This window comes from Cygnus olor, chromosome 3, assembly GCF_009769625.2.
Source record: "Cygnus olor isolate bCygOlo1 chromosome 3, bCygOlo1.pri.v2, whole genome shotgun sequence".
Classification (NCBI taxonomy): Eukaryota; Metazoa; Chordata; class Aves; order Anseriformes; family Anatidae; genus Cygnus; species Cygnus olor.
The window spans coordinates 713101-723944 of record NC_049171.1 but is presented as its reverse complement, the minus strand read 5'-3'; the positions used below and the strand labels follow the sequence as shown (position 1 = coordinate 723944).

General features: G+C 47.4%; 1 long non-coding RNA gene across 1 annotated transcript; it reads left to right on the top strand.

The window, feature by feature from the left end:
- The first annotated feature begins 5096 nt into the window (after positions 1–5096).
- LOC121067540 lies at positions 5097–10487 on the top strand. The gene is made up of 3 exons (XR_005818328.1): positions 5097–5155; positions 5538–5616; positions 10101–10487. It is a non-coding gene; the product is annotated as an uncharacterized LOC121067540 (long non-coding RNA).
- Positions 10488–10844: the final 357 nt, after the last annotated feature.

Below are 10844 nucleotides of genomic sequence, written 5' to 3'. Positions count from 1 at the left end.
GGGAAGCAGCAGAAAATGACAGTGTGGGGTTTCTTCATGTTTATCTCTTGAGCGTGGCATTTGCTGTCTCTCACAAATTCTGACGAGGAAGTTAGTACGCAGAGGTGAGATGAACAGGATCTCCAAATACTCGTTATCCCTTAACAACAAAGCAGCAGCAAGAGAATAAAGCAATTTACTGTAAAATCTAGATTTTAGATTGCTGATGATCAAAAGGTTATAAATGTAATTTGTTAATATTTTATGCAATTGAAAGAACATGATAACAATCCTGTATTACTTTTGCATTTCTTTATGGCCTGTTCTCATTCAGTGGTTTCTTTCATAGCCACACAGAGTGTTTCTTGGATGAAGTCTAAATTCTACATAATACACAGTGCTGTGGAAGCAACAAACAAACCTCAAGCTGAAGCACCAAGCTCAGCTATTGTACTGTTTTCTCTGGGAACTGGAACCCTAACTTTCAGCGTAGCTCTGGTCCCCTCGTGTCAGGACCCTGGTGGTGTCCAGTATTTCTTCTCAAATGCTATTGCTTCATGGGACTGAATGTAGCACTGCACAATGCAAAGTTTTACAGAACACTCCAATCAATTGCAGACAGATGGTGTTGAAATTCAACACAGAAAATAAAAATAATAAATAAAATATATCTACTGGTTTGGGTTACCTTAACTCAAGAAGTCTTCACTATACCTGCTGCACTCCTTTAGAAATTGTTACCCGTACAGGTGAGGCTGTGGAGTGCACTAGCTGCTGATTGTATGCCAGAAACACAAGGTAAGATTACTTTATCTTACTGTTGCCATTTCAAAATTAGATATCTAGATCTGAGCAAGTTATGATTTCCCTTACAGGCAATGCAGACAAAGAGAATTCAGAGGGCAATTCCTGCCACCATAAGACAGGTGCTTACAGCAGGTCACATAACTGCCATCTGAAAGTTAATTAAGTAAATAGGTACAATGATCTCAGGCTGTCCAGATCAGGCTCACTTACCTCACTTTTAGATTTCTCAAATTAGATGACAAAATTCTGCTCAGGGGCTACATTCACAAAGATACAGCTGTTTAAATATCTCTTTAGTCACAAAAGTCCAACATGGGGACACTGTTAACACTCATAAAACCCCTATCTAACCCTGCAGGTGGTTAAATTTCTATCTTATATAATGGAGTAATTCTCTTGTCTTTCTAATCCAAGTTAGAAAGTGGCTCCTGGGCCCCAGGCCAAGCAGGGGAAAATGCTTTGTGTCCATAGTTTCCTAAGTCTAGGATCCTACACAATCAGCAAATCAGCTGGGAGCATGGCAGCTGTTGCTTTAGCCTTTGTACCTCCATAACATAAGACTCTCTTGCGTACACCATTAATGCTCTCAGCTCATTTTCTCGAGCCTACATCAGTGTGCATATCACTGGGAAATACTGTCTCTGCACCCCTTCAGCTGCTGTTTTTCTTGAGCTGCTCAAGTATCCTGTGTACTGCTGCTGCAGCTCATCCTTTTCTTTTTCCTGGAATGGCTTGGAGGGGCTGCGGCCTAGAATGGAGCAACACTGGCAGATGGACGTCGGCACCTTGGAGGAAATCATACTGCAAGACCACCAGGGAATGGGAAGAGTCTTGTGCAAAGCCCAGCCATTAATCTTCCCTCCCAGGCAGCGACGTTGGTTTGGGCCACAGCCCAGGCTTGGTTTCCCCTCTGTCAAGGAGAGGTTTTAGGCCAAGGGACTAAGTACACACTAGTATGACTGTATTGCCCTGTTTACACTGAGCAATGCTTCAGGAGGGACGAGAACGGTGTCTCACGCCTCCACCAGGAGCTCGTGCCCGCTCAGGAGGCCTGAGGGAGCCTGCTGATGTCAGTACGAGCCCATTCCCAGCTATGTCATGGTGACCAGGGGATGTTCCTGAGGACTGGGCAAAAGCAAACCTCACTTCTATCATCAAGAAGGGCAAGACAGATGCAGCTTCACCTCAGTCCCTGGGAAAGTGGTATCTGGAAACCATTATTAAACATAGGAAAGGCAAAAAGGTGATTAGGAGCAGTCCGTGAAGACAAAATGAAGCATGACCAACCTTACAGCCTTCTACGGTGAAACGACCAAGCTGATAGCCATCTGAGATAAGGAAAGACCAGCGGATGTTTACTTTGACTTTAGCACAGCTCTTCAAAGTGTCTCCCATAACATACTCCAAGTACAAACTGTATACACAGACAGTGAGCTGGACTGAGTGCTAGCTCAACAGGTCGTGATGAGTGCACCAAGCTCTGCTGGGGACCAGTCACTACGGGTGTTCCCTAAGGCTCAGACAGGGTCCAGATGTTTAACACCTTCATTAATGATCTAGATGACAGGACGGTTTACTCAGCAAGTTTGCAGTGGATACAAAGCTGGAAGGAGTGGTTGATCCTCAGATAATTGTGATGCTGTTTAGAGGGGCCTCAAAAGGCTGGAGATGGGCAGGGCAGAACCTCATCAAGTTAAAGTGAAATGCCAAGTCCTGCACTGTGGAGGAACAACTCCACATACCAGTACAGGCTGGTGGACAACTGGCTGGAAAACAATCTGGCAAAGGACCGGTGGCCAGCAATGTGCTCTCGAGGCAAAGAAGGTCAGCAGCATCCTGGGATTCATTAAGCAGTGTCACCAGCAGCCTCAGGGAGGCAATCCTTCCCCTCTTGTCAGCACCAGTGAGATCACTGCTGGCATACTGTGTTCAGCTCTGGGTTCCCCAGTACAAGAGAGGCTTACTGGAGTCAGTCCAGTGAAAAGCCACAAAGATAAATGAAGGCACTGGAACACCTGCCATGCAAGGAGAGATTACAATCGCTGCACTTCACACCCTGCAAAAGGCCTCAGGTAAGCCTTTCTGTATCGAATGAATTCAGCAGCTGCTTCTAGACCAGTACCCAAAGGTTGTTCACTGGTATGAGAGCACGTGGCACAGAATGGGCTGTGGCCATGCTATTGAAAGCCTGCAGGCTGCACTAAGGTGATTCTGTCCCAAATGCCTACCTGGAACGGCCCCTACCCCATGCAGGATTGCCAGAATTGCCTGGAAGTTGTTTGGGACAGTACTGATTGGTCTGGAGCTTAGATGTACACCAAAATATATTGGTCCCTTAACTGTTTCAACAGTTAACAGTACAATCAAATTCCAGTGCCACTGCCTATATCCTACTGCCACCTAATTTACCAGCGTAGATGCAGACAGCAGAAACAACCCTTTATATCTCCTCTGCCTGATCTGGTTCCATTGCTGCCAGCAGGCCTAACTCCAGGATTCAGGAAAAACAAAACAAAACAAAACAAAAAAAAACATGTACTATCACGCACGTATATAGCTCACAATAAACATTAACGCAGCACCAGCTAGAATGTCTGTGTAGTGCTGTTTTCTCTCATCTTTCTAACCCGTTGTGACAGAGTATTTCCCTCCCACGCGTGCAATGTTAGCAGTCCCTCCTCTCTGCACACCAAGAATCCTGTTCCTTTCCCACAGGCACAGAAAACATTTTGCAGAGGGCGCCGTGGCATTTCCACGCTGGGAGGCTGAGCAGCAGGAGGGAAGCTGCGTGTACTGCCTTGAATGTGAGGGGGGCAGCTGTGTGCTGTGAGGTGACAGAGCTGGGACAGGCTGCCCAGGGGCTGTGCAGTCTCCTTCTCTGGAAATACCCAAACCCCTGGGATCTCGGCGTGACCCTGCTGGGCTGGGGTTGGACCAGGATTCTCCAGAGCTCCCTGCCAACCCTGGCAATAGAGCTTAGTGAAATGGTTTAGTGGAGGACTTGGTAGTGTTAGGTCAGAGGTTGGACTGGGTGATCTTGGAGGTCTCTTCCAACCTAGATGATTCTGTGATTCTGTGAAAATACACTTCACTGGGCTAAACTGAGCTGCATGGGGCTAAATTGGGCTGCACTCAGCTAAATTGGACCTGTTATACTGCGCTGGGCTGCACAGGCCTAAGTTGGGCTGCAGTGGGCTTTACGGGGCTAAAATGTGCTAAAATGGGCTCTGCTGGCTCAAATGGGCAGCACTGGGCTAAACTGGGCTAATTGGCGCTGTGCTGGGCTGCACTGGGCTAATTTGGGCTAAACTGGGTTCCACTGGGCTAAATTAGGCTAAACTGGGTTGCACTGGGCTAAACTGGTCTAAAATGGGCTGTACTGGGCTGAATTGGACCTTTTATACTGGCCTGGGCTGCACAGGCCTGAATTGGGCTGCAGTGGGCTGTACTGGGCTAACACGCTCCGCTGGGCTCAAATTGGCAGCACTCGGCTAAACTGGGCTGTACTGGAGCGCTGTGCCCGGCTGTGGGCTCCCCAGCCCCGGAGGGACACGGAGCTGCCGGAGCACACCCAGGAGGGCTACGGAGGTGCTGAGGGGCCTGGAGCAGCCGCAGCACGAGGCCGGGCTGAGAGAGCCGGGCCTGGTCAGCCTCAGGTGGGCACAGCCACCCGAGGGGAGGCTGCCGAGAGCACGGCACCAGGCTCTGCCCGGCGCTGCCCAGCGGCAGGACGAGAGGCAGCGGGCAGCAAACGGAGCCCGGGAGGTTCCTGAGGGCTGTGAAGGGGCAGCACCGGGACAGGCTGCCCGGGGGCTGGGCGCTGTCCTCTGGGGAGACCCAAACTCCCGGGGTGCTCGGGGGGACCCTGCTGGGCAGGGGTGGGACAAGGACCCCCAGAGCCCCCCCACCAGCCCCGCCACCCGGTGGTTCTGTCACAAGGGCGGCCGGGCCCACCCCCACCCTTTCACCGCCCGCCCGCCCGACTGCACTGCCCGCCCCCGCCCCCCCAGTGCGCATGCGCGGGGCCGCTCGAAGCAGCCGCTCCGCGAGCCCGCGGCGGGCGCGCGCAGCCTCGGCGGCTGATTGGCTGAGGGGCAGGTGGGGAACGCGCGGGGCGAGCGCACGCACGTCCGCCGCCGGCGCAGCGTCCTGCCTCCTGATTGGCTCCCGGCCGGCGTTTCGCGAAGAGGGCGGGGCGGGGCTTGCGGGCCGGCTCGCCGATTGGCGGAAGGGGGGGCGGTCGCGGGCTGTGATTGGCGGCGGCGCGCGCGGCCCTGCGGAGGCGTGCCGCGATTGGCTGGGCGCCGCGCGGCGGCCGGGGAGCGCTGGAGCGGGGAGGCTGAGGCGGGCGGGCGGGCGGCCCCGGGAGGTGCGTGAGGGGCCCAGGGGCGGGGGGGGGAGCGGGGTCCGAGCCCTGCCCGGGCCCGCCCGGTGCCGGCCGCAGCCCCCCGGAGCCCCCCGGACCCCTCGCCTCAGGCCCGGCGGTGCTGGGGGGTAACGGCGGCGGGCGGGGAGGTCGGCTTCTCTTGCTCAGGTTTGTCGCTGTGGGGCTGCGGGTGGTTCTTCCTGAGGGCGGCCGTGCGTGTATTGCGGTTACAAAGGACAGTAGCCGCTCCCTTAAGGGGGTCCGGACGTCAACAGTTGGGTCCGTGGTTCTTGGATTTATAAAGAAGTCGAGTTTTAACCTGAAAGGAGGGGAAAAGCAGCCTTACTTTTTCACAGAACTTTCTTTTTCTTCCTCCTTTTTTTAGGTTGTCTGTAAATGTTCAAAGAAGGAGCTGAGGCCAGGAAAGTGAGAGTTGCCCTGAGAGACTTCTCTACGTAATTCAGGTATGTGACGTGCTGTGACTGACTTACGGTATTGAACATAGAACCTTAAGTTAGGTAGCTGGTCTCAGTTACCTGCTCATCCACACTCAAAAGTTCTATCACAGTTTTTCACTTACAACAGACTTCTGGTGTGATTGAGGGGTTTCTGTGTTCTACTAGAGGTATTGACGTGTACAAGTATTCGTATGTGAGATGCTGTTCTGTAGCTTAAAAAAAACACGTCAATTACATTGCTCATGCAACAGATCTTTTAGCTGGGGAAGATGAAAACTGATAAATGTTTTGTGAAGACCTAGGAGAACCTTCATAGTATGGAGAGCACCGGTGTAGCAGTGCCTTCGCCTTTCTGAGGGGACTGGTGAGCCCCCCGGAATGGTCTGGGTGGCACAAGTGTACTTTGTGAGCTGTGTCTGTGCTGCTGGAGAAGGCATGTCTGATAGCATCTGAGTCATTAAAGTTAGAGTTTGCTCAATAGCAGTGCATTACTGCTCTTTAAAAGTGTTTTGAACTTTCAGTTTTCTTTTCTTACTCAGGTTCCTGAAATTGACTCTGTAGTGTGTGAGCTTCCACATTCTGATGTGCTGTCTGTTGTGGCTGCTCAGGCAAAACGTTCGATGTGCCTGTTTCAAAAAGATAAAATCCTCAATGCAGGTTGTAAAATTTGAGAAATTGGCCTGAATAATTGTGTTTTATTTTACTCTTTTCTTTCTTTCCTTGGGAAGTGTATATGGTCCTATATTGCTAGATGATACTATAAAGTCCACTTGAAGAAATGGAGGTAACCTAAAAGCAGCAGTTTAAGACCATTGTTTTCCGTTTCCTCTTTTCTAAAGGATATTTTAGATGAGCAGAGAATTTGGATAAAAGGGCAAAATGTTACTGACAAGACTTTCTTTTTAGGGAAGCTGGAAAGAGGAGAACTAATCACTATAGGCGGGGTAGCGCAGTTCGAGCAGTGACCTCTCATCAGAACGTGTATTTTGCAGCGGCTCTCTATGGTCTGTGCTGCAGTCTTCCCGAAGTTATTTTCCAGACTACTCGGTTCATGTCGTGCTTCCAGCAAAATTGTTTCTTTGACCCTTGAAGTCTTGCCGTGCTTTCACCTGTCCAGGGTGCTGCTCCAGAGCCAGCTTTCCCTGGTTGTTGCCTTGGCTGTGTTGTCCTGTTTAAATCTTCCTTGGGCTTCTGCTGCTTGTCATACGCAGGACTCTTGTCTTCATTCTGTAGCTGCTTGATGATCCGTTCCCAGTCTGCAGCTGAGCTCTCCATTACCAGGAAGGGGGCTTCCTTTTCAGGTGTTCAGGATTTTTTTTGCCGGGTTTTGTTGTGTGCTTGTTATGTGACCTCACAGTTCGGAGGACGTACCCAGCAGGTCTATGTGTAAGAGCTGGATGACCCCCTATTTACCAATGTCCATTAAAGTTCTTTGCTGGGAATACAGAAGCCACGATAGCATTTGGGCTGCTGTGGGCAGGTCAGCATCGTCTCAAACGGTTTGTTTGCAGCAGACTGCCTTCTGTCGTAGGTTGTTCAGAACGGTGAACTCCTTTGTATGTTGTCTGTGTTGCAGCCAATATGTTCAGGCTTCTTGTTTGTCACAAAGTGTAGACATTTCAATAATGATATCAATTAAAGTTAAGTGATGAACGGTATAGAAAACTTAGGAAGAAGCCGTGATGCAAAAAGAAGGGTTTTTGCAGTACTATAGAGTTGATAAACATTTAAAAATTATGCTTTTTAATTATATTACACACTCAGTACCTCAGGGTGGCATTAAGAGTGCTAACTTAAAATTCCTGCTAACTATATGGTCTTGCGTTATCTGCTGCATGTTGTGGAAGTATACTGACAGCTTTTGAAAAGGGAGAGAATATCGAGTCTTGAAGTGTAAACCAGTGGCTTGAGGATCAGTTGGCATCATTACGCAGGGTGCATGGTACGTATGGGCGCAGTACGTTCTCAGTCTGCGTACCTCAGAGAGTCTGGTTTCATGCGGCTGGTCATTTACAAGCTTTTTGGGACCTAAATGATGCTTTTCTAATAAAGCTCCTTGCATATTATTCCCTATAACCTTTAAAAGGAAAGGTAACTAGTTTAGGTTGGATATTAGGAGAAGTTTCTTTACTGCAGAGGTTGTGCAGCACTGGGACAAGTCGCCCAGGGAAGTGGTGGAGTCACCGTCCCTGGAGGTCTTCAAGAAACGTGTAGATGTGGAATGAAGTGGAGTGGACTCAAGTACTAGGTTACAGGTTGGACTAAATGATCTTTTCTAGGGGGTCTTTTCCATCCTGAATGGTTCTGTGATTCTATAGTTCTCCTACTACAGACTGCCGTGTCTGTGCCATTGACACTGTCGTTGTGATCACCGAGTAGAAACGAAGGCTACTTCTCTGTGGGCATGGAGGGCTGGTTCTCAGAATTCCACTCAGAGCTCAGACTGGTTCTCTTGCTATTATTGTTAATTTTTTTTTTTATCAACTCTGCGGTTTCAGGATTATGCTATTTGGTGATAAGGATTTGAGTTCGTAACATTTGTGTTAAGTTAATACTTCATTTTTTTTCCCTGAGTGCTAAGGAAAAGAAACCATGATTGTATAGTGTGTGTTTGATTTAGTGTTTAAACAGGTTTCTACTGATAAACTGTGGCTAAACTTAAATAGTTTCATGGATATTTTCCAGTCCTGTGGGCTTTCAAGGCTTACCAGAAAGAATGAAAGTATTTTAACTTCGCAGCTGTGCTTAAGTAATACAAATTTATAAAAAATAAATAAATAAATAAAAATACACCAAGGAAGATTTTAGGCAACCTGAATATGGAAGGCATAGCAAGAGACCTTAGAATGCGGTATCCGTTGTGGAATTTTATTTGGTCAATTTTATCTGTGTGAAAATGAGTGGAATTATGATAGCAGATACTCAAACTTTTTGAAATTGAGATATACATATGCAGTGTGTACTGTAGTTATGAAACACTTCAAGTTATAATAGCTCTACTCTAAGCATTGACTGTAAATGCAGCATTTTTTTAGTCTTTATCTGTCTTGCTGCTTTCAAGTGCTGCTTTTTATTTCAGTTATGAGGTGGAAGGATGAAGGTGGTTTGTCACAAAGCAAACAGTGGGGAAGCTTAGTCCCTAACTTACGTTTTTCAAAACAGAAACAGTGACATAGTTGAGGGATAAAAGCTCTTAGTTTTGCAGAAGTAAATGGCAAGAAAGGTCGGTTATGTAGAGTTTTACTTGGCTTATTTTACTCCTTTCTTAAAGAAGAATCTTCATTTATGTTCAAAGTTGGTCAGATACCGGGGATGTTGAATCATAGGTGATTAAAACAGGATCTAACAGTTCTTTTGCATGTTACAGACACGTACATCAGACAGAAATAGAAGAACACATAGTGCTGAATATTAAGGACCATAAATTCTAGAAGGGAATTCTTGAATGTAGTCTACAAAGACAAGTTGGATGGAGGCAGGGAAGCAAGGGAAGTCTCCAGTTCTACTCCAGTGTATTCTGGCTTAATGCATGTAACATGTAACTTTTTGTAACACCTGAATAGACTGTGAGAAGAAACCTCGGGCAGCAGTAAATGTTGAAACTTGGCTGGGCCGTAACATCAGTTAACATACTGTAATACGTCGTGAACCTGCAGGTGTGTAGCAGAGCAGACAGCAAAGTGTTCGGAAGCAGATGTGCTGTGCAGTATGCACGTTACAGTGTTTCTTGCCCTGGTTACCTAGTGTATGCAGCTAAAAAAATACTTATTTTTAAAATAACGTGGAATTTGAGCAAGCCTGCAAGTCTTGAGAGGCCTAACAAGGAGTGCTGAACGGAGCTGCCTGGGTGTGCAGGTTGTGGTGGGGTTGCCTACAGGAGATGGGTATTTGTGGGGCAGGCAGAATGCCGCGTAAGAAGCACAACAGTATTCCTTGAGTTTGTTTGTTCATATAACGCTTTGCAGTGCTTATAGAATCTTGTTTTTTAATTACTGTTTTTTTCAGTAGAATGATCACATCAAAGGAAATAATGAGACAGTAGGGAGGCACTGATAGTTTTGACAACTAGTTTGGGGACAGCCAATGTTTTTAGACCAAAGTAGGTGCCATGCTCTTCTGACATTTCAGAAAAAAATAAGGTTTTCTTACACGTGGTACTATAAATATGTTCACTTTCCTGTTGACCGTGACAAATGGCAGATACTCTTTTATAGTTAGTGTGGTACCAGAAATTTACATTCATCTCTGATGCTTTTTTAATAACCTGTAACACTTCTTTAAAAGATAAAAAAGACAACTTTGTAGATTCATGAAGTTAATGAGGATATTTTTGCCTGTTAAATTAATGCAGGAGATAAAATGATCATTATGTAGACAATGAAACCTTGGATAAGCTTTTTTTTTTCTATAATTCAGTTGTGGTACCAAAAATAGTCTGTGTTTCCAGGTGTTTGTCGCTGCCCCTTGACAGGAACTTACCGTCTCTACAGGTGCGCCAAAGGAGCAGCGATCTTCTCCTTATGGGCTGAAACTTTTAATCTAAGCTGACCGCATCTGAAGCGCGGGGCAGGAAGGTCTCACACGAATTACTGCACTGACTGGTGAAGATGGTAGCAGGCGATAGGAAAGTGGAGGTGGTGACGTGCTGAAAGTGGTATTACCTTCTGATGTGGATGGGCTGGGAGGAGAGCAGTGTTCGTGGTCTCGCCCAGCTAGCTAGAGAACAGGATTAGTTTGCCTTCGGTCGGTGCCCACCTGTGTGTGTTATTGGGCTGGTGCTGCATTCGTTACTCCTCGTGCTCATCCCTCTTCTCTAGGTGGGGAGAAAAGGGCAAAATGTAACTGAAAACATTTCCTAATAAATATTTCATTTTCACAAAGAGGCAATTTCAGAATTCTCTCATGCTCTAGTAAGCAGTTCTGGGAAGCCGTGCGGGTTAGCAGGGGTTTGTAGGGGTCAGGCTGGGAAAGCCAGGAAGCACAGGCTGCACAAATCCCCTCCGGCGTTACAAAGAAGGCGTCTTCCCTTCCTGAGAGGGAGAGTTGAACTATTGATTAGGGTCTTTCTAACTTCTTACTGCTTGAAATCATGGGGTAATATTTCACTTATCTTACCTAACATTAGCAGGGCTTTATTCTGAGGACACCATTTTAGCTGCTCAATTTGTTGTTTGCGGGCTCATGGTAAGTCTATATAGGCGTCACTTTTAACTTGATTCTCAAAATAACAGGGC